Source organism: Lynx canadensis, chromosome F2 (assembly GCF_007474595.2).
Source record: "Lynx canadensis isolate LIC74 chromosome F2, mLynCan4.pri.v2, whole genome shotgun sequence".
NCBI lineage: Eukaryota > Metazoa > Chordata > Mammalia > Carnivora > Felidae > Lynx > Lynx canadensis.
Genome location: NC_044320.2, coordinates 12,995,399 through 13,019,678, shown reverse-complemented (window position 1 = coordinate 13,019,678; position 24,280 = coordinate 12,995,399). Strand labels below are relative to the sequence as shown.

General features: G+C 51.6%; 1 long non-coding RNA gene across 1 annotated transcript in view; it reads left to right on the top strand.

Annotated features, from left to right (window-relative positions):
• The window catches only part of LOC115506117, a 171,583-nt gene extending 167,221 nt beyond the window's left edge, over positions 1-4,362 (top strand). Inside the window, exon 7 of the long non-coding RNA XR_004343154.1 lies at positions 4,352-4,362. This is a non-coding gene — a long non-coding RNA (uncharacterized LOC115506117). The remainder of the gene's footprint in view (positions 1-4,351) is intronic.
• Positions 4,363-24,280: the final 19,918 nt, after the last annotated feature.

Below are 24,280 nucleotides of genomic sequence, written 5' to 3'. Positions count from 1 at the left end.
CCGTCTGCTTTCCTCATCCGATCCTTAATAAATATGTTGGTTGGAGGGGCACAGGGGGACCTGCAGTCCATGCCGGTTAATGGTGAAACCAGCTGACTCATCTTCCCTTTATCCGAGGAAGCCGGCCATCGTTCATCCTTGAAAACTTTAGGGAGAACTTTATTCCTGAGCGCACATTCTTCTAGGCTCCCCAGGGGAATGTAAATTACACGCCACAGTCATCCTATTTGTTCCTCTAAGGAACAGTGATTAGTTAAGTGGTTCTTGATCTCTCGAAACCCAGTTCGTGAGTGAACCGTGATCAGCTCCTCCCAGGAATTTTTTTTTTAATGATCACTAGGCTTTAGTAGTTTATGTAAAATTTCATTTACTTGGATTTATGTTTGCATATAGGTTAGTTTTCTCGTTTTAGAGCCAATGCTCCTTGATTCAAGAAGGGAGAAACACGAACAAAAGTTAATACCTCTTGAAGGTCCATTGTGTGCTGAGAGCCGTTCCAAGTTGACTACTGTGATGTCCCCACTACTAGGTAACACTGTTCCAACTTATCAGTGAAGGAAACGGATACAAAAAAGTGCCCTGTAGCCTCTGGTGTGTTCAGTGGATGAGCTCCTGCAAGAACTGGTCGCTGCCTCTTGCCTCCTTTTGGATTCATTCTCCAGAACAGTTTCTGTTTGCTTCCTTCTGCTCACTGGGCTGCCCCATGAGCTCTGGTAGCTCCTACAGGCTGGTTCCACTTCTGCATTCTGGATTCTTTGCCTTGTTCTGGCGTGGTGTTTCCGTGGATGCTTCTCTCGGTACTCATTATAATGATGGTGATAACAGTAAAAATAGAATATATACATGTCTTTATCCAACCGTCGCTATGCTGGGCAAAATGCTGAGCTCTCCCAAGCTTTATGCTGTTGATCCTTCCAGCTACCCAGTGAGGTTTAGGGGCTTAGTGTGGGATGGCAGCCTGAAAGCCACAGCCAGGTTCGTCTAGGAACCAGAAGCTATGTCCATTCTAGGATGTTCTCTTAATTTCAGTATTCACTTAGTTAAGCTCTTGCACTAGGTTTTTTTTTTTTTGCAAGCAAGTAAACTCGGCCAAATTCTTTCTCCCACAGCATTATAGCCACATATTCCCAGACATTATAAATATATGGTTGAACCAATATTCATACACATCACCACTCTTTCAATGACATAAGCTAATAATGAAGTACCCCAAAATTAAATTACACAGCTGAAAAGCATATAAAATATTAGATGTCTGCTTACTTCATTAGTAGAAACAATTTTTTTCAATCAAAGGCTATGGAAAAGAAACGAAAAAGTTCAGTATTTCAACAAAAAGATCATCTTCCAGTAAGTATGGTAAAAGAAATGACAAGATTTTCAGAAAGTCTGTGATCAGAAATTGTTTTCGCTACAATAAAACCATCACGTAACAGGGGCCCCTGGGTGGCTCTCAGTTGGTTGAGCGTCTGACTTCGGCTCAGGTCATGATTTCACGGTCCATGAGTTCGAGCCCCACGTTGGGTTCTGTGCTGACAGCTCAGAGCCTGGAGCCTGCTTTGGATATTGTGTCTCCCTCTCTCTCTCTGCCCTCCCCTGCTTGTGCTCTCTCTCTCAAAAATAAACATTGAAAATAACTAAAAAGACCATCACATAAGAAAGTATCTCAGTCTTTTAAAACATGTACTACATTGAAGGGCCCATTCTATGTCCCGGGTAAGACACAGGTACCATTATACTGAAATTCTTAATAATTCCCTAGAAATTCTTACTAGTCCCCTTTCACTGTTTTGTTTTTTTTTTTCCAGGTCCTCCCTGTCACATTGTACCCAAAGGGCAAGCATGAATAGAACTGTGAGACTTTTTTGTCTAAAGACGTTAAGACAAAACTCTGTGATGTTTTGCAAATAGATGTGTGTGTGTGTGTGTGTGTGTGTGCGTGCGTGCGTGTGTGTGTGTGTGTGTGTGTGTCTACAGCTCTTTCTCGACTTACGGATATCAGTTATATTCTGATAAAACGATTGTTAAGTTGAAAATATTTTAAGTAAAAAATGCACGTAATTCACCTACTACCAAAAATCGTAGCTAGCATAGCCTGCCTTAAACGTCCTCAGAACACTTACATTAGCCTATAGTTGGGCAAAATCATCCAATGGAAAGCTTTTTTTTATATATATATTGAAGTAGTGAATATCTCACGTAATTTCTTGAATACTGTACTGAAAGTGACAAACAGAATGGTTGGCAGTGTATCAGTTGCTGACACTCGTGACCCTGTCTGGCTGGGAACCACAGCTGCCGCCCGGCACCATGAGAGAGGATCATGCCGTCTGTCCCTAGCATGGGAAAAAGATCCACACGCAAAATTCCAAGTACGCTTTCCTCGTGTATGCATATCGCTTTCACACCATTGTAAATTAAACAAATTATAAGTCAACCCATTGGAAGTTGGGGACTGTGTGTGTGTGTGTGTGTGTGTGTATGAGATTTTGAGAAACACATTTAAAAAAGTCTAATGCTTGGCAAATCTGACATTGGTAATGGTTGTGCCAATCCTTATGTATTGTATGTGGATCTGAGCAGTGTAAACATAAATAGATATACAGGCAAATGGCTATAGACGCCCTGTCTTCAGTGTTGTTTTTTTTTATTTTTAGTATTTATTTATTGTTGAGAGAGAGGAGAGAGTGTGAGAGAGCAGCAGAGTGGCAGAGAGTGAAGGAGACAGAGAATCCCAAGCAAGCTCTGTGCTGCCATTACACAGCCAGATGTGGGGCTTGAACCCACGAACCATGAGATCATGACCTGAGCCAAAATCAAGAGTCGGACGCTTAACCAACTGAGCCATCCGGGTGCCCCTTTAGTGTTTGAAATGACCAAGGGGAAGCCACACTGTAGCATCCCAGTTCTATGTGAACTAAAAATATGCGGTATTTTAGTGCAAACTATTTTAACATTAAATTACCGTTCGCATAAATATTAGTATAAAAAGATGCTGAAAATAAACTGTTGTGCTGGTGATTTTGGCACGCAGTCCTTTTAAGTTTCTTGTCAATAAGATCCTGGCATAGGAAATACATTTGAGTAAGAATCGTAGCTCAGTAAGGCTTGATTTCAGGAAAGTCACCTGATAAAGAAAGGTAAAAGTGTTTCCAAGGCTGAACAGCGAGAATCTCTCACTCAGTGTTGGAGGAGATTGACAGGAACCCAAATATAAGTTACACTTTGTTCAAGCCTGGTGCCTGTACATCTGCTTTTCAGGACTGCAGTGCACGCTTCCTTGGACATCCTGCTCCTCAAGGATCCACAGTGCCGATCCGTACCTTAAGCTGTATTCTGTCTCACTTTCCACTTGAAAGGTCTCAGGGCAGCCCAGTTTCACAGGATGCAACAGGTGTTTCAGTGACCTCCACACCGTTGCTTTCATCTAGCAAGCTGGGAAATGCTCCAGGCACTTCCAGGAAATACCAGGGCCCGGTCGCCAGCCCTCTCCCAAGACCTGTAGCTCAGTGGGCAGCAACACAGCGCCCAGCTTTTCCACCAAATTTCAATTTTTATAGGATTTAACCTGTCATCAAGACCTGGACTTTGGGTGGTGAGTCGTCTTCAGAAGGCCAGTCCAGGGGCACCTTGGGTGGCTCAGTCGGTTGAACATCCGACTTCGGCTCAGGTCATGATCTCGCAGTCCGTGGGTTCGAGCCCCACGTCGGGCTCTGTGCTGACAGCTTGGAGCCTGGAGCCTGTTTCAGATTCTGTGTCTGTGTCTCTCTCTGCCCCTCCCCTGCTTGTGCTCTTTCTCTGTCTCAAAGATAAATAAACAGTAAAAAAAAAAATTAAAAAAAAAAAAAAAAGGCCAGGCCAGTCCTGGTTGTCCCCTGTCTGCACAAGAACAGTGTTATAGTGGCTTTGACGGCTCAGCTCTCTCCTGCAGCCCTTGGCTCTCCTTAATAATCAGTGGGTGGGCCTCTGGCATTTAGGAAGACACGTGGCCACCCTTTAGCAAATTACCTCTGGTGATAAAGGCTGTCTTTGGAGAGGTCTCAGTGTTCACTTGTTGTTTTATGAGATCCTGTCGTTAAGCATCTACTCAGGGTGAGGTACTATGCTGGGGATGAAGGGTGCAGAGAAGTCTGGCGTGACCCCTCCCACTTCTAAGGATCGCACTCCTGTAGCAGAAAACAAAATCCAGTTCTGTAGAGGCTACTGGCTTTTTGCCGTGCTCATGGCTACATCTGCCACTCGGAGCTCGGAGCCTTGTAAGCAAGAGAAGGCACTGTAGTGAATGAACAAGAATCTCCTGATTTCAGCTCCAGAGTCACCACCTCTGTAATAAAAGCTGATCAAAGGGCAGGGCTATGTTTTCCTCTTGCTGTGACCTCTTTGACTCTCCTGTGAACTTCCTATCCCTGGCTTATGACCCATTCTTTCTTAGGGTGCAGGAACCTCTTACATGTAGGTAGTGACCCTCTTTAGACCAGAGTGTCTTGGGGGCAGGTTATTCATATTTGTTTTCTCCACACGTATAACAAATGCTTTGTAGGCATTGTGGGTATGCAGTGTCTGAATAAGATTTGCTAATGCTTAGCGAGAAAACCTTACGGGGGGGAAGTATTATGGACTGAATTGTGTCCCCGCTCCCCCCGCCCAAATTCATATGGTGAAGCCCTAACCTTCGAGGTGATGGTTTATGGAGATGAACTCCCTGGGTGGTGATTAGGTTTAGATGGGTCATGACAGTGGGCCCCATGATAGGATTAGTGCCCTGCGTAAGGAGAGATGTTAGAGAGCTTGATATCTATTTCCTCCCCTAATAGGAGGACATGGCAGGATGGTAGCCATGTGCAACTCAAAAAGAGAGGCCTCAGAAGAACCTAAGCCTGTCAACACTTTGATCTTGGACTTCAGCTTCCAGAACTATGAGAAAATGAATTTCTGTTGGTTAAGCCACCCAGTCTGTAGTATTTTGTTGTGGCAGCTCAAGCTGACGGAGACAGGGGACTCAATGTTTGCCTTAGCTTCATGCGGAGAAGACTGGACAGGAGTTGGGAGGTTGAGGTGGACTTTCATGATGGTCATCTCCAATCAGGAATGCAGGAAGGATGACAGTAAGTCAGTTATGTCTTATGTGGCTTCAAAGGTCAGAACTAAGATTGAGAGCAGTGGGGAGAACAGGCAGACGTATCAACGGAGCAAAGGAAACGGAGCCTTAATGGATGAACTGAGTGGTCTCAAACAGCAGTCAGGGGCTCATCGTTGGAGAGATCCATGTAGAGACCACACTGGACTGAGAGGGGATGGGATGGGAGGTCCCTGTAGACCCTGAGAGCCTCTGAGTCCATGATTAATCATTGCACACAGGAACATAGCCTCTCATTTGTAGAGCAGGTTGCAGTATTCCAGAGCATGTTCATATGTATTATGTCATTGGATTTATCTAACAGCCTTGTGGGTGATGCCCAGTACAAGCTTGATGAATGAGGGAATGAGCACACGAGCCATTGCTGTGCTGTGGACAGCAGAACAAGGACATGTGTGCCGAGTGCTTTCTTGACTCCATAGTGAAGGTCAAGCCAGGCTTGAACCCACATCCCTGCTGTACCCACCATTCTAGCCAACTACTCCAGGTTGGCGGTGATAACACTGTCTTTAAGTGGTGTCTTCTTCTGGTTTTGTTGTTTTCCATCTTAGTGAATTCTCAGCATCCACATCCCCTTTCGTCCTTGCTTCATGATGATTCTCATTTTGCAGGTGAGAAAACACGCTCAGAGTGTCGAGTGACTTTTGCAAGGTCTCCAGCCCCTACTGGGGAGAGATTAGGTTTGCAGGTGGTGGTCATTCTCTCCAAGCGCCTGTGAGCCTGCCCCGTTGGCACTGCCGGGCATGCAGCTCGTGGCCACGGGCACAGTTGACAGAGACCCTGTTTCGGGATACAGTTGCAGGTGCGTGGAAGGCTCAGCTAGGGAAACCGGTCAAGTAGTCAAGTCATTCTTTCTTGTACTCACGCCTGATTCCCAGTTCCTCCTGCCAGAGCTCTGGGAAGGTGTGCAGACCTCTCACCCAGGAGTCCTCAGCCCTGTCTGCACACCAGTGTCACCCAGGAGCTTGCAAGAAATATCAGTATCCAATTCCTGTGCTCCCCACCCCATACCTTCTAAACTAGGATTTAATTGGTCTTGGCAGGGATCTGGGCTTCGGTGGGGTTTTTTTTGTATTTTGTTTATAAATTTTTTTTAAATTTATTTACTTATTTTGAGAGAGACAGAGACAGCACAGGTGGGGGAGGGGTAGAGAGAGAGAGAGAGAGAGAGAGAGAGAGAGAGAGAGAGAAACCCAAGCAGGCTCCGTGCTGTCAGCTTAGGGCCTGATGTGGGACTCAAACTCACGAAACGTGAGATCGTGACCTGAGCTGAAACCAAGAGTCGGACACTCAACCACCTGAGCCACCCAGGTGCCCCTGGGCTTCAGTGTTTTTAAGTTTCTTCAGATGACTGAGAATCACCAAACTGCATATTCGTGTTTGCAGCTTCACGGGTTAGTCTGCTGAGGCTGGGGTCTGCCCTGTTCCCGGGGTCTGCCTGGCCCCATGATGGTGGCTGTCTGCTTTACGGAAGTGATTTCCTTTCTCCTTCCCTCCGACTCTCCTGACTTGAGGTGGGATCCCGTGTGAAGTCACACAGCGTTTGTCTGTACCAGGCTTTGTGACCTTGGGCCAGCCACCTTCACATCCTCTGTGCCTCTACCTGTCTCCTCCTCCTCCTCTGTCAAATAATGATGCTAACTTCCTCATGAGGCTTTTGTGAGGATTCACCCTGGGGACCACGACTGGTGAATAGCTTGGGTTCCGTGAGATCATTGTAGTAGCCACGAGTTGTGTGTGTGTGTGTGTGTATGTGTGTGTGCGCGCGTGTGTATATAACGTTCCCGTTTCTTTCATGACACAGTTAGACTCTTTTTCCTGTGTGTAAGCATGTCACCACAAAGCTATATAATTATGTATATATTATGGAGTTACGATACGTTTTTTTCCCCTAACCAATATATCCGCTCCACGAATGTTTATCGAGCACTTCCGGGTGCTGGGAAATGGGCAAGAGAGAAGCAGTCTCTACTCCTTGGAGAATTTTGTCTTTGAAGGGGACAGATGATGAACAAAGGTTATAATAACGTGCAGGGGATGCTGTGGTGAGACAAGTTAGGATATGGGATGTGTAACAAATGGTTCTAATTCATGCCTACTTGTTGCGGGGAGACTGCGCCTGCCAGAGCTAATTGATTCGCCTTTATTTTTCTACTTTACACGTGTGATGTCCTTGGACTCACTGTAATTGCTTATCCGTCCACCCTCAGTATTAATCTACAATCATGCCTTGGGCTTAGGAGATACATTTTGTTGATTTTTGTATTCCCAGTGTCCGTCCTTCCTTCCTTCCTTCCTTCCTTCCTTCCTTCCTTCCTTCCTTCCTTCCTTCCTTCACTTGGTTCAGTTCGAGCAGCACATCCAGAGAACCTGGGCTAAATGTTAGGGTCACACAGGTGCAAAGACCTTTATGGAAGGCCTCACAGTCTTCCGGGAAGGACGGATGGGCAAGTGCATAAAGGTTTGGACCATCATGGATGCTCTGAAAAATGGGAACCCACGGGATAGGCAGCCCTCGAAATGTGTGGGCTGGAAGTATGTGTCTCTCTCGGCAAGCCTGGATTTTCAAGGTGAGGGGCTGTGTCCCACTTTGGTTTAGGTCACTGCCTGACACACACTAGGTACACGTCGAATGCATGGACAGATTCAGCATCTTTTCCCCGGGAATCCTTATCTGCGAACAGAGGTTAGTTAATGTTTTGAATCCATGCACACCTGTAGAGTCTCATGATGCTGCTGAAACAGCCCTTCCTCATGGGAGCTGCCAGACAAGGTCACTATTTTGTGACATCCTCAGATTCTCATCACTGCAAGAAGTTGACTAATTGTGAGCAGGGGCGTGAGGGCCTCGAAATGCCCCTGTCTGTGCCTCTTGCTTCCCTGTCATATCCAGTACTCATTTCTGATAACTTCTTTGGCCCTTGTGAAGCATCCTGGCCATGTCTGGCCGTGGGCAGTGCTCAGAACCCAGAGCACAGACTGGGGTTCTGAGGGGGGGGGACCCGGTGGGTGGAAAGGATGGGCTTTTTTTTTTTTTTTTTTTTTAGCCCATTTCAAAGTAATAAGAAGGCTTTGGCTATAGTTAGGTACGTCTGCGACCACATGTGCTTCCTCTGCCTCCAGCGGAAATGAAATTCTGGATGGACTGAACCTGGCTAACCAACGGGAATGTGGACGGACAAGGAAACTGATGATGATGCACCTTGGTTATTTCTAACGTGCTTCGTGCCTCCCAAGTATTTTCCCTGCACCCTTCTTTATCTGGACTCTCAGGGCATTCAGAGAACTCTTAGCATGTGAGCCGTCAAGTCTTACAGAAAGGTCGTAGACTTCAGAAACTTTCTAAGCAACTGATGGAAATCAACACCTTACTAGCGGTGCGACCTTGTCTAAATGTGTTTAATCTACCACTTTGAGCCCCAGTTTTCTCATCCGACAAAGACCAAAAAAAGTGGGACTGTTCATGCGGGTAACTCTGGATGCTGTAACAAACAAACCTCCATGTTTTAGTAGCTCAGCACAGAAGATGCCTATTTCTTACAGAACAGCCCCCGGGGGATGTTCCTGGTCAGAGTGCAGTGTTCCTACTGCAATGATTGGAAGATTCAAGTCTGTCCATCCCTTCAACAACTTGAAATCTACCCAGCTAGCAGAGGGAAGGGGCAATAGAGAAGGACACCCACTTCTTACACGCATGTCCCGAAAGTGGCATACAATCCTTCCCTTGCATTCTGTCGGTGAGAACTGGGCACATCGTCCTTACCCTGAAGCGAGGGGCTGAAAAATGTAATCCCTGCCTCGGTGATGACTGTGTAGAGGTAACTGAGCTCTAGAAGGGGGACCCTAAACTTCTGGAGAGCACTTCTGCTATAAATCCCTTCCTTTAGGGGCGCCTGGGTGGCTCAGTTGTTTAAGCGTCCAACTCTTCATTTCGGCTCAGGTCACGATCTCTTGGTTTGTGAGATCAAGCCACACAGCAGGCTCTGTGATGAGAGCGTGGAGCCTGCTTGGGATTCTCTCTCCCCTTCTCTCTGCCCCTCTCCCATTCACTTTCTCTCTCTCTCTCTCTCAAAATAAATCAATAAACTTAAAATAAATACCTCCCTTTAGTGTTGCATACGGCTAAGCTTGGGTTTATGAATGCACCCTCGTGTTATGTGTATTACAAACTCTGCCCTTTATCATGTGCAATATTTCCCCCTCCTCTTTTCTGTTGTAGCGTGACCTTACAGGGTAATGGATTTTTTCTGTGTATTTTTCTTCACAGGCTAATTTGTAAACTAAGTTGGTGGCACGTTTGACATGTGGGGATGAGATTAGGGAGAGGTCAGTCTCTTTCTGTGTGTGTCACAGTATTTTGCCAAAAACTGTTGATGGATCGACAAGTTCCTGATGGCTCCTATGGGGCCGTGTGGCTCTACTTGCCTGTCCTTTCTAGATGTTTCCACCGAGAACTCAGCAGAATCTACAGGAGGGTTTGGATTTCAATGTATGGAAAGGGGGTTTTTGGTAGAGTGTGGTCAAGCGTAGTGACAGTTTCCTGAGAAAGAAAAGGGGCATCTTCCTTGGAAGTTTCCCAGATAATAAGAGCTCACTCGGCGCTCGCTGGTGGCCAGGAGCCGAGTGCTTACTTGCGTCGGCTCGCTGAAACCCCTCCACAACCCAAGGCAGGTGCGGGGATGATGGCCAATCTCTGTAACAGGATGGTGAGGTTCAGCGGCCACCCTGTGCTGTCACCTGGTGGAAGGGAGCACGGAGATGAGGGCTTATAAGGGCCCTTCCTACTCTGCACTCCTCACCAGGAGGTAGGTGAAGGGGGACATGGCAGATTCTGTTGTGGTGTCCCAGACAGAGATATGAGCAAGCCACAGCCCCTGGCCCCAAGCAACTTACACTCTGGTGGAGAACTAAGGTGAGAGTGCGGATCGTGAAAGCAAATATAGTTGAGTCTCGTTAGTTGCCATGGTTACGTTGTATAAAGTGGAGGCAGACACTGAATGAGTGAACACTGCATCATGGCCCCGGGGAGAAAGACAGGGCTAGGGTCTGGGGGCCTCTGGCCACAACATTTTCATCGATCCATCGATACATAACCTTGTTTCATGTGTGTTTCTGTTGAAAGTCACCTTCTTTAATATATATTGTTGATTCATTAGCGTTAAACTCACGGCCAACAGCACTGGAACTCATGGTCTGAGTGAAGCTCATCTCACACACGTCTTTTCTCCAGAAGGCACACCGTAGCTTCTGTGCTTAGGAACACTAGACAGCACTAAGGCACTGTGCCTACAGGCCCTCTTTAACGGAGACACCACCAAGAGGAAAAAAAAAAAAGCACAAAAATAAGGAAAATGTGGCACCACATAGACCTCAGAAAAGGCACTTCTTTGCAGCTTGAACGCTGAGAACAGAGCAGAATGTCACCTTGTCCAACCTCAGCGGGGAACATGAAGCCGGACAACTTAAAATTTTTTTTTTTGGCCACCCTGGGAGTATCTGAAAAAGGCTGTGAAAGTGCCACGTACTGGGGATTACAGATGAATTTTAGCGAGTCAGCCAATTCACAATCCAGGATCCAGAGAGTGGCGAGGATCGACGGTGGCGAGTGATCAGGTGTGAGCCCTAGAACCCCGGTGAGGGGCCGTTCTGGGCAGGGTTCTTGTAGAGGCTTCCCGAGTGGGTGATGCGTGAGACCAGGGTCTGCAGACTTCCTGTGCAAAGGGCCAGAGAGCAGATGCTTCGGGCTGTGTGGTCTCTGTGGCGGCTGCTTTGTGCCATTGTAGCACAACAGCAGTCCTGGACAACGCATTGTGACCGGTCGTGGCTGTGCCCCGATAAAGCTTTAGTTTTGCGCACCGAAATTTGAATTTCAGATAATCATCGTGTCACAAAATGCCATTCTTTTTCTGACTCCCCCCCCAACCGTTAAAAACAATCTCCAAACCATTCGTAGCTTGTGGGCCAAACACATACAGGTGGCCATCAGATTTGGCCCAGAGGCCATAGCTTGCCATTTCCTGCCTTAGATACCCTGGGTAGGAATGCTTATTAATTATGAAAAATGCTAAATAAGTCAGAAAAGGACAGAGGAGAAATTGTAAAAGTTTACCTAAAATCCCAAGACCCAGGGATTTCCACAAACAGCACATAAATATCCCTCATAGGCACACATGACTACAAACCTCCATTTGTGTGGTCCTGTAATTCATTTACCCCAGGAGACCCTGCGGTTGGACAGCTCTCTCTGTCAGTCAGGACACATCTCCATCAGAAGCGTCATGGCTCAGCGTCAGTTTCCATAGCTGGATCATGATTTACAGTAACTTGTCCTTTGCTGGTGTCTTTTAGATCACGTTATTTCTTGTTTGTTTGTTTGCTGTTACAAAGGATACAGAATGAATTCTGCTACCTACTCACCATACAGCTGGTGTTGTAAGGGAGACAAAGATGAGTCCTACCCATACCCTGCCCTCAGGACGCCCATAATTCAGCAAGCCACAGACATGACACAAAGCATTATCCTGGCCGGACAGTGGTGGTTTCCAGAATCAGTTCCAGTGTTGTGGGGGCTTGAAGTGCAAAGGGTCTGACTTCCCGGTCCAGGTGAGGAGACCAGACTCCAGCCTTTCCTAGGTTGGCAGCTCCCTTCTACTTGGGCTCCAGAGCCTGAGACTGCATTAGAAAGGGGACCTCAGAGATCTTCTAGGGGTCACCCCACTGCCTACAGGAGGAAAAACAGAGACTCAGGTTGAAGGAATTGTGGAGAGTCAGAAACACACGTAGCTGACCTCAAATCCAGGAGTCCCTGTCCTGAGTTAAGGCCTCTTGACCCTATTTCAAGCTCTCAGAGTGCTGTTTTTCCAAACTTGGTGCATGGATCTCTCCTGGGCCATGTCAAAGAGACCCTCTTGTTTTTGTTTTTTAAGTTTGTTTATTTATTTACTTTGAGAGAGAGAGAGAGGCAAAGAAAGAGGGGGAGAGAGAGAGAGAGAGAGAGAGAGGCAAAGAAAGAGGGGGAGAGAGAGAGTGAGTCCCAAGCAGGTTCCGCACTGTCAGCGCAGAGCCCAATGCTGGGCTCAAACTCGTGAACCATGAGATGACGACCTGAGCCGAAACCAAGAGTCGGATGCTTACCCGACTGAGCCACCCAGGCACCCCTATGTCAAAGGGACCTTCTTAGTTCCAGGGTTCTGGTGATGGTAGGGGAGGTGGTCGGTGGGTTCATGAGACCCCAAAATTGCAGTCGTCTAGTTCATGATAGAGGAAGAATGTGTTAGCTGCCTCCTCCTTTTTAGCCTGAGCTGATAACTCGGGACACCAACCCCCTCATTTATGCTGGTGGCTATCCTCAGCCCGTCACCTGCCAGACAGGAGCTGGGTCACTGGTGTTCTCATTTCCCCTAGTGAGGGACCATACCGCACCTGACCCAAGCTGCAGGTACTCTCGGCGTTTCTAACAATCAAAAATAGGTAGATTTTTTTTCAGTCGCTATTCCAAACCCTGTTGTGCTTATGCACAAAGATGTTGGCTGTAGTGGTATTTATAACAGCGAAAATCAGAAATGGCTTTAATGTCACAGAATATGGGAGCCGTAGCACCTGCAGAGAATTCGTTATCCCGTCACTTAAACACCACAGTGATGATTAAGACGGGCCACCTTATGGGACAGAAGGGCAGGATGCAAATCTTTTACATGGTGTGATGATATAAGGAGAGACAAAAATTCTGTAAAAATTCAGGTAGGGGACACCTGTGTGGCTCAGTGAGTTAAGCATCTGACTTTGGCTCAAGTCATGATCTCGCGGCCTTGGGAGTTCGAGCCCTGCGTCAGGCTCTCTGCTACCTGTTTTGGATCCTCTCTCTCCTTCTCTCTTTGCCCCTCCCCTGCTTGCATACTCTCCCTCTCTCAAAAATAAACACTTAATAAAAAATGTTTTAAAAGATTCAGATAAAATGGCCCACGATGCACTGCTCTGTGACAGGCACCTGGGCTGGGGGTGGGCAGAGGTTCCCATGGAAAGGAGCAGTCGACCACCTGTGCCTCTGTGTCCACCATTAGACTCCTGGAAGCCCCTGGAAGCCCCCTCCCTCCCGCCCCAGTCTGGCTCTTTGGGACATCACTGCCCTGCGTGATGGCATGTCCACCACACGGGATGGCAGTTTCACTGTCGCATGTGATGGTGTCTTCACCTCTGCGTGGAGTGATATTCTGCATGTTCACTGTGCTGAGAGAACACAGAGAGAAAGAGAGTTCTGGAGCAATACCCCCCGGGGAAAAGGCCAGAAAGTTCCAGGTGGAAGAAAAATCTCTGCTCCAGGTGGCGACAGCCACGGAATCAAGGCTAACCCAGGGAGCGTCTGCCTCAGGGAGCCTCGGCTAGTGTAGGAGCAGACCTCCATCCACCCTCCTGGGCAGAAGCCCCCCTTCTCACGTCTGCGCCTTGTGCTCCCCAGGGCACCGCAAATGAGAAAGCTTCGCACCGGCTGGGAGAGTTGCTGGTGTTGCTGTCTGCATCTCTGGCCCCCGCCTCCGGCCCTCCACCCGCTGTGCATTCTCTGGCCGTGACGGTGCAGGGGGAAGGGCTGGCCGGGGGAAGTGGGGCTGGCGGGCCCTGGAGAAGCTCTCCTAGTTCCCCGACCATCCGAGTGTGATTCATAATGATTGTAGCAGATGAGGCATGAGGTCCGTGGCTCCGACGGCAGCTGATGGAAGCCTGTTCCCAAGGAAGTGCGCCCAGCCTCCCAGAGGGCCTCAGCCGTCTGGCTGGCCGGGGCCTCCCGGTTCCCAGCAGCTCGTGGGGCGGTGGTTCCCATCCTCCGGTGGACGTCAGAGTCCGCTGTGCCTGGGAGGATGCTGCGGGCGCCTCTGTGGCAGCAAAGTCCTGAAAACGGGGATCACAGCAAGCTGGGTTATGTTTTATGTTCATTTCACAGATCTGGAGAATAATGAAAAAAATGAAACATCGCTGTGATTGCACCAATTAAAAAAATCATAATATAAGGAAGGAAAAGTGACCGACATCACTGTGAATCGCATCCCATCTCTTCCTGAGATAATTCCTATGATCACTGTGGTCATTTATGCAAACCCAGGGGTGTGTTCAATCTCTCAACAAGGAACAAAAATGCCCTGAATTGTGGGTTTGCTGATTTCTATGGTGAAATCCCATCCTGGCCAATTTCAGGCTACTAAAGGTTTAGAATCCAGTGAGCACAATTCTTGAATATTCAACAGTTGGCTTTTGTAAACCCGAATATGCTCACAAGCGATCACTTTCTTTTTTGGGGGGCAAGGGGAGGAAATTGGAAACCCATTACGCATCGTGGTCTGCGTGTCATTTTCATTTCCTGTGTCACATTACCTCTTCCTAGACCAGCACATGCAGATTCACTTAGCTCATTTCCCTTGCATGGTGGGGTTTCTGTGAAGGCACACTATGTTGCTTCTGGAAGGTTCTTGGAAGAGCAGAATCATCCCACCAGGACAGGAGAAGGTGGCAGTGGTTCTTAGCGTTGGGAAGCTTGGCTCCTGCAATGCTTCCAAGTCTCGGATCACTTCCTTGGAGTTTATTCTAGCCTCTGGCCTCTTCTAAACATGTTATTCTAATAATCTGTAGACTAACCACCTCTGCTGCTCACACTTCACTCTCGCTCGTCTTCAGGTTCCATTGGGTAATTTGTTTTTCTTCTAGGGAGCCTTTCCTGATACTCCTCTCTTCCCCACGCCTGGTCTCTGAGGTTGGCCAAAGTGCCTCTTCATGGTTCCTCAGAACCCAGGACGGCTCCCATCTATGATGGCGGTCGCCACACCTTATTATTTCCTGGGTGATGTCCACGGATTTCCTGTAGGGAAGCAGAGATGCTCTGCTAGGCAGAAGAGCCCTCCAGAAATGTCCACGCCCTGATCTCTGGGGCGATGCCTGGGAATATGTTACTTTACCTGGCGGAAGGGACTTTGCAGATGGAATTCAGGTGGCTAATGAGTGGGCCCATGTGGAGGTTATTCTGGATGATGCAGAGAACTTTGATTGGGATCAGAGAGATGCCCCCGAGGAGGAGTCAGAGAGACTCCCAGTGTGAGGACGGTTTTGTGTGCCGCTCCTTCTGACCGGAGGCAGAGGGGCAACCCCTGCTGACTGCCAGCAAGGGGACGGGTCCTCCCTCCTAACCCATAGGGGATCAAATTTGGCCAAGGGCATGGATGAGTGAGCTTGGAAGAGGGTCCTCCCCACGGCCCCCCCCAGTTAGGTCCCAGCCTAGTTAGAGCTGACACCACAAACGCAGGGCCAGAGGACCCCGCTGAGCCAACCCGCGCATCTGACCTACAGACCAAGACCGTGTATGTGCCGTTGGAAACCACCATGTCTGTGGCTGTTTGTTAAAGCAGCTGCAGAAAACTCATGCAGAGTCACAGCGCTTGGGAGCCCGGGTTCCAGGGCCTTCTGTTCCGACGTCCAGAATGTGGGCTTCTCCCCGGGAGACCCTCAAGTCCCTGATGTGTGTCTTTGTCCAGGCCCCAGCCAGGCTCTCCTGAGTGAAGCGTTTCCACCACTTGACACGCCATTCATCTCTCCCACCACCAAGAGTGGCCCCTTGGTGGATTTCCCACCCGCCACACCGTGGAGTTCAGCTCCCCACGTCAGACCCCCTGATGCCGCTTCCTAAGCCTCCTAGGGGGTCTCCCCGACTCTAGGCCTGCCTCCGCTCACCCGTCCTCCACACTGCTGCCCGATGCGCCTTCTGGGGCACGGCTTTGTTTGCATCCTTCGCTCCCTGGACGCAGGCCTCGCTGGGCGTCTTGTTCGCACTAAACCAAATGCAAACCCTCCTCTCACACCTCTCAGCCTGCCTCAGGACCCCTTCTGCGCACCTACCTCCGACTCTCACCGCGTGCATGCCCCCGCTGTCCCAGGCCTGTAGGGCCTGGCTTGTGTGCCAGCACATCCCTGCAGCCTTGATGGCATCCCCAGAGGCACCGCCTCTGAGCCCTGTGATGCACGAGGCTGGTCCCCGCCGGACGGTGAATGCTGTAGTCGGGCCTTTCCCCTGTGGACGTGACACCCATCACCCGTGCTCGCCACCCAGCTGTGGGTTTCCAGAATGAAGGCGGGGGCCGGTAGGACCTGAGGGCCTGCCCGCCGTATTAGGCATAGTGCCCGCCGCTGCTCGTTAAAATACCTCCCACACGAGTGGACTCATTTCGCGCTATTTTACAGTCAGTGCCTCTAAGACCCTAAAACATCTCCGAAGTATTTTTACCACACTCTTTCCACAGCAGCATCTGTGTTTATAGGAGCTACTTAACAGTGAGTTTGAAGATGGCCCAAACATTGGTAAATCATACTTTACTATTTCCAACATAGTATCACTGTCACCAGTTTCGTAACAGCTAACACATGTTGTGTATTGATTGCCGTAAATTAGATTATTTACTACCTACGACACTGCTCTGAGTTGGACTAGTAGTAGTCACGTTCTGTGGATGAACAAATGGGCACAGAGAGGTAAAGCAATTTACCCCAGGGCACGCAGCTGGTTAGTGGCAGAGACCAATTTCCCAGTTGGCTCTAGAACCAGTTTGGCTCTAGAGCCTACAGCAGTGACCCCCTAGGCTGTGCCACCTGTCTCTACAGCTACCATTTTGTTCCATTCATCAGAGAACGACCCTTTGTCCCTGGGTGAATGTCGTTGGCATTGTCGCTGGAGTTCACCGTACCATTTTATCACCTCACGTGTGCAGCAGGACTTAGCCATTTTTTCAAGTGTGTTCATTTTTGAGAGAGAGAGAGAGGAAAAAAAAAACAAGCACGAGTGGGGGAGGGGCAGAGAGAGAGAACCCCAAGCAGGCTCCATGCTGACAGTCCGGAGCCAGATGCGGGGCTCGAACTCACGAACCAAGAGATCACGACCTGAGCCAAAATCAAGAGTCGGACACCCAACCAGCTGAGCCACCCGGCCTCCCTAAGGCTTTACCGTTTTAAAGGGTTTCCTCCCCATTCTCACACTGAATAACCACAGGGATGTGGGGCTGGTGGCTGTGGCAAGAATGATCCCCATTCGTAGAGAAGGCCCAAGTGAAATGGCCGTGTGTGCGGTCGTAACCTCCCGGAACCCCAGAGTCCCCTGGGTGCAGACTCCCCAGGACTCCCCGTCCTCAGTCCGGTTTCCTTTCTTGCGCAAGGAGGACTCCCTCCACTTGCTGTCACCGCACCCGCGGACGGTAGTCCTAGGCCACTTGCGGTATCTGAGCAGGCCCCAGTTGTGAGTGCTGATATTTTCTGTAGAATCTCATTTTCGGTCTGTCGATTTTCCATTTGTGAGTTGTTATCCTCTGTCAGGATAGGGAGGCCTGTTTTTTTCTTTCTTCTCTTTTTTCCCCAAGCTGGGGAAACATGGAGTAGGAAGGGAAAAAAAAAAAAAAAGAAACAAAATAAAACCCTTTCCTTATCCCATCCTAAGGAAGCTTGCCAAAGCGTGTGTCCTGTCCGCTCCTGGCTGGACGCCCGTCCCCATCCTCAAAAGCCACGTCCGCAGAGAACGTTCTGAGGAGCCAGAGCCGGCGGGGCGCAGCCCAGGGGCCTCCCTAGCAGCCCTGGGCATTGACTGCAGGCAGCTGACCCCTCCCCGGAATGTGCCTTCGAGAACATAGCATCCCTTTGGCTCCAGAACGCCCCTCTGCTGGGAAGCAGGATATTTCCTATTCCCAGTTTGACACACACCGCTCCCCCCCAACACCCCCGCCCCCCATTACTGTTAATAACTACACAGGAAGTTCCTTTCCCTCCAGTAAAGACGGCCATCGCATTTTTCAGACTGGGTGTTGACGTTTTCTTTTGAGTCCCCAAGGGCTTTGACACAGGCGCATGAATCACACTTTAGAGAAGGCGAGAGATCAAGCTCTAGATTAGACAAGACTGCAGTTCAAATACGGGGCTGGCCCTTGGACTGGCTGTGTGGCCGTGAGCGAGTTGCTTAACCTCTCTGAGGCACCGTCCGTTCCTGGTCTGTGAAAGCAGGCTGGGGTCGAGGGGAGGACGCATAGCCCTAGCAAAGCTGTGGAGACTGAAGGAAAGGAGGTGCACAGAGCGGGCCCCCAGGGTAGCCGCCTTCCTCACGGCACCCCCTCTTAGATGGCGACTTGGCAGAAAGGGTCGTGGCAGCTGGCGTGAGGAGGTGGGCAGGAAAAACGAGAGGTAACGTGTGTAAGCCATTTCCCATTGAAAAGGCATCAGAGAAAGGACTTCATGATGTTGACAGTTTGGCTCTGGTCCTGGGGCCACAAGGCAAGTTGAAGAACTTTCCTCCCATCTTTAAAGGACACTTAACAGGGGCGGCTGAGCGTCTGGTGGCCGGCAGAAGCGGGACGGATGCTTCTGCGTCTCCGCAGCCAGAGGGGGAGAACGTGGGCCCCGGGGTCACAACGTCTGCCGACACACCTGGACTCCACAGCTTACCTGCTCTGGGACTTTGGACACTTGAACTTCCCTCTGCCTTGGTTTTCTCACCTGAGAAATATAAGTGATAAGAGCATCCCCTGGCTCAAATGATTGAGAGGCGGAGATGCGGAAATCTTAAAACCAACCAAAAACCAAAACCCTCAAAGTATGGTCCGGGGAGCGCCTGCATCAGAGTTGCCTGGGGGCGTTGATTGAACAACATCGGGCCCCGAGCCCCAGCCCAGAACCGCCGACTCTGATGTTGGGTATCGGCTGGGATTCCTGTTTGGCCTTCTCTTTCTGGTCTCAACCCCGCAGAGACAGCAGAGCCGCGGACCCCGGGCAGGGCGGTCCCTAATCCCCAGCAAAATGAGGACATTTTGGGGTGGGGGGGGACGATTCACGGGGAGCCTTTGCTTGACCTTTGTCCTGGATTTCTGGAGCTGGGAAGCTCCCATTCTTTCTGGAGGAACTGCGTTCATTCACACACTCTTTCCCCCAAACGGGGCTGCCGTTTGATTCCAGCTGTTTAGCTCCTTCCTACGGGCCCTCGTTGTGTGTCGGGTGAAGAAGAGGGTTTGGTCCCGAGCCCTGTGCTAGTTCTCAGCCTGCGAGCCCATTCTTGGGCGAAGCAGGTATTTCTGTACACTCACTGAGGCCACCCATACCCAAGATGCGCTGAAGTGTCCCCTGGCAGGTCCCAGCTCTGGCATCAGATTCAGTCTCTGGGTGTCACCAGTTGTGCGTGCGTGTGTGTCCGGTGCTTTGACACAAATAGCCCCCCAGGCCTTCATCCGTCCCCTGGATCTCTGAGGCCGGGCTCGATTACGTGACTGGCTTTGCCCAGCGCGAGCAGATAACGGATAACGCTGCAAAGAGAGCGCCGGAGCAGCGTTTCTGTTTACGCCGTTGGACCTCCATTGGCACCAAGAGAAGGACACTTCCGGGCTGGCCTTCTGGCTCCAGCCGAAGAATGAGAGACACCCAGAGCATACCCAAGATGCTCTCGTCTTCCTAGTTGACACCAGCCTGGTCCAGGGGACAGCCAGCCAACTCCCAGACCCCCGAGTGCGCCCCGCCAAGATCATCAGAGCCACCTACCTGGCCACCCGGACACTCAAGACACTTGGTGTCTATGCCACTGAGCTTTGGTTGTCACACGGCATGGTTTTGGTGGTAGATACGATGGGAATATCAATACTAGCTATTAGGTGACTTGAATCCTGCCAGGGCAGGGGCTGCCTGTGGTATTGCTTGTGTTCCCTGGCACATCTAATTCGTGTCCAGTGGTTGAATGACCTGATAGGGAGAAGCCATTCGGAAACCCCGCCGTGAATCAGCATTCTGCCGGCTCTCTCCGATCTGAACCTCTGATCGGCTGCGATCGCTACCATTCCCTCCATTGGTATGGAGCAGAGGTGCCAGACATGCATAGAGGGAGACAGTGAATCAGAGAGAGAGCGTGCGTGTGCGTGTTAGGGAGTGGAGTAGCTCAAGCCCTAGTTTTACGTAAGAGGATGAGGGGTAAGTAAGTCTCTGTTGATCCGCTGAGTACTTCGGGTCCCAAACCCAAAGGGAGCCTGTTCCGTTCCTCAGAAGGAAATCCATCTAACACAGGTATCAGTTTAAGGACTTTCCATGGTCGAGAAGGGGGATAGCAGCCCCCCTGTTTTGGGCACCTGTGCCCACAGTCGGCACTTTTCGGCCATTCTCGCTGGATTCTCACTGTAGGACTCTCAGGGAGGAATTGCCCTGCCCATCTGAAAGATGAAGAAGCAGCTCAGAGACATCGAATGAATTCCCAAGGCCACACCGCAAAGAAGGTAGTGGCACAGACTTGAATGTCCAGCACTGCCTGACAGCAAGGATAACCTTTTTTTTTTTTTTTTTTAATGTTTATTTGTTTTTGACAGCGAGAGAGAGAGAGAGAGAGAGAGAGAGCACACAAGTTGAAGAGGGGCAGAGAGAAGGAGACACAGGATCCGAAGCAGGCTCCGGGCTCTGTGTGGCTGGAACCCACGAGCCGGGAGATTACCACGTGAACCAGAATGGGACACTTAGACTACTGAGCCACCCAGGTGCCCCAAGGACCACCTTTTTTCAACCACATGTCTGCAGAGATCTTAGCAGGCATGCGGGCTGAGCCCCTCGCCGTATCCATGAGGAAATCCCCCCAGAGCAGGCACCTGTTGGCCCAAGCTTTCATACTGTGAACAGGTTATCTGACACACCTTCTAGGGCCCGTGGCGTGCCTGGATGGGACCTCACGGGTCAGTGGCGTCACTGAAATGCCTCAATAGGTTTCCAGTGAAGGCAGTAGCATTTCCAGGTGTCCACATCAGCTCCTTGAAATACACAGTAAGATGCACAGACGGCCAGAGCCACTGGGCATGTGCTGCTTTTGCCCCACCGAGAGGCTGCAGAGGGGAGCCCCTGCTCCGGGCCCCACTTGCCCACCCTCCTGCCGGCCTGCTCGGGGAGTGAGAGGCCCCGGGCTCGGGTTTGTGCTGGCTGGGCAGCAGGAGGAGGGAGCGGTGGGCAGAAACACTGCTTGGCCAGCCGCCCCGGGCACCTGCTATCCTCCCGTGTTTGCTCAGCGAGTGGAGAGGAAGCAGGATGCTTTCCGTTGGGCCCTGGGCGTTCCGGGCCGCGGGGGCCAGCTGCTGGAGCTGGCAGCTTCTCTGAGGACCTGTCTCTTGCCCTCTCTGTACCTCCCTCTCTCAACTACCTGCCAGGCAGGTAATAATCCCGGCACGACCTAACGTGAGCCCGGGAGAAGGCAGGAGGCCCGGCTGGTGTGCACGGAACAAACACTGGCGAGGCGCCCAGGAGCTCTGCATCGAGCACCTTCGGCCCCCGGAGGGAGCGAGGCCCCCTCTGGCAGCATCCCAGCGCCTCCACAGTCCTGCCTCGCGCCATCCCAGCCCTTCTGCCACGTCAGAAAGTGTCCGCTGGAGTTCTGGCAGGACAGGGGCCTCCGGTGACACATTGCCTTCGATTAGACATCAGCAGTGATTGAAATGCACCCCGAGGTTCAGGATGGCTCCCTTCCCGTCAGAACCGTGTGAGAAACCGGTTCCGAGGCCATTTGTTACACAGAGCGTTGCAGTAACCAGCACATTGGGAGCTTTATGGTCTGCAGAGCCTCGTGTATGTCCGCGCACGTCCAGTCTCCCACACCCTGGGAACGAAGCACTCCCAGCCCCATTTTACAGGTGAAGTGCCTGAGGCCAGGAGAGCACGGGCGCCTCTTGGAGTCCTTACAGGTAGAAGGTGGCTGGAAGCCAGATCTGCCCCCTAGAGACCCACACGTCCTTCTGAGTCACTCTTTGGCGTTTGGGTACTTTAAAAAAGACTTGGGTTGGGGCCCGGGTGGCTCCGTCGGTCAAGCATCCGACTCTTTGTTTCTGCTCAGGTCACGATCTCCCGGTCATGAGTTTGAGCCCCACATCGGGTTCTGTGCGGACAGTGTGGAGCCTGCATGGGATTCTCCCTCTCTTCCACTCTCTCTCTGCCCCTCCCCCACTTGTGCTCTGTCTTCCTCAAATAAATAAACTTTAAAAAAATGTAAAAAGGCATGGGTTCCCTATCCGAGGCTGAGGGGTTGCACTCAAATAAGGTCAGAGTAGGAAGGAAGGAATCAGTATTTCCCTGAGCTGCTTCTGCTCTAGGCTCCGCTGTGTGACGTCTCCTTGAATCTTCTGAGGCAGGTTTTATTTGCTCCCATGTCACACCCAAGGCAGCTGGGGCTCCCAGAGGTGAATTGTCTTTCCCCAAGCCGCACAGTAAGTAGAGGCAGAAGGCGGAGGCAGGCTTCTCTATCCCCAGAGGCTGGCCCTTCCTCTCAGTGTGCTTCCTTGGAAGGCCAGGGCTGGCTGGGGGGGACGGGGGACATGAGGAAGCAGGTGCATGTCCTGGGAGGGCTGAGCGGCCCCCGGAGCTGCTCACGCTCTGCTGGTCCTTTCGAGGGAGAAGCTCAAACATTAGCCTTCTCCCTCCAGCCTCTCAGCCGCCCCCAGTCCAGAACCGGGGGTCTGTGGTTTGGAAGGAGAGACCTCGTGGTTCCCTGCTCCAGGACCTTCACCTACCAACCGAGGAGACAGTCCAGGGGGATGCGACGGCCCCTCCCACTTCCCAGGGGGGGCATCCCTGCCTCCCAGGCCTGTGCTCTGAGGCTCTTGTCCTCTCCTGCCACTCCTGGTCCCTCCCTGTTTCCCGTCATCACCCTGAGGTCTCCTGTGGGTCACCTGCTGTGATCCTTGGTCACAGGCTGTGATGTATGCATAGTACCCCTGTCCTCTCTGGGAAGAACACCGGGAAGAACAGTGGCCAGCTGTGACTGCGTCTTTGGAACCAGCTGGAAGTCGGGGCTCCCGATGGGTGGGATCCCAGCTCCCAGCCTGTGCGGCTGAGGGCAAGCTGTGTACTGTCTCCCCCAGTCAAGCCACCACTTCCTTGCCCCGCTGTGTTCCCTTGCGACAGATACAATGGCTCCAAGGTGTTTGGGCGCTTAGAATATGCCAGCCTGTCTCACTCCACATGGTGGTGACGCCCCTGGAGCCGGCAAGGTGCAGTTAGAGGAGCATCTCGCCGGGGACGGGAGTCCTACGCTACATCATGGGTTGACCCCCACCTGCCAGCGTGCGGCTGTGCTTGGGTGCCAGTGACACTTGGTGAACACCTACCGTGTGCCAGGCACTGAGGTTCAGGGGGTGAATCACGTGCCCAAGGTCACAGTCAGTGACGGAGTTAGGAAGAGATCCCAGGCGTTCTGTCCGTAGGTCCCCCGTGGGCACCCAACTGCTGTGCCGTGCAACGAGGCGCTGTCCTGTCTTCATCCCCGAGAGACCCTGGGACCCCGCCCACCCAGGCCTGTGGGAGCTGCGGGCGTGCAGGCTCACCGAGGCGGGACCCCGGTTGCTCTGGCTCATGGCTGGTCCCCGGTGCTCCTGAGCGTCTGGCCCATCGTGGGTGTTGGTCCACGGTAGGTAAGCGGAGCAATGAGTGAACCAGTTCTCTGAAATGCACAGATGCCGGAGTTCTGTGGGTCCCTAATAGGCACCAGGGGCTTGCTCTAAGCCGGCCGCCCCCTGCCGAGGCCCAGCTTCCTCGTGGTACAGGGGCCACGCCTGGGACCTCCCGCTGGCCGTGCAGCGCCGACTTCACCTGGCATGGCTCACCGCGGCCCTCCCTCGGCCGTCTCCCCTTTCCCGCCCTCTGTCCCGCCACGGGCTCCCGCCAGCCCAGCCCACGCAGCCTCCTTTTGTTCTCCCATCTCTGATTCAGGCGAGCCAGGCCAGCCCCCCCCCCCCCCCCCCCCGCCCCCAGCGTGCTTTGCACACCCCTTTGAAGGCTTGGCAGTCAGCCAGGGGAGCTGGCCAGGGCACACACGGTCCGGGGCTGGTGCCAGAGCCCTGGCAGCCACTTCCCACCTTGCTGGCTCCACGGGCCCGCGCGCAGGGACGGCAATGCCCGGATGTTTGCCTTGAGTGGCATGGACCTTGATCCGGAGCTGCTGGCTGGACTGTTCTCACGGCCCAGAGTCCTTTCTCAGGCCTGTCCCATAGTGACGCCCTCAGTTTGGCCACAGAGGAGAGCGTTCAGCAGGAACAGCCTGGCGGGGTCCTGAGCCTCTCCAAGGAGAGGCAGGACAGGGTAGGAGGAGAAGCACAGGCCTTGGCTGCAGACACGTGTTGAGCGCCTCAC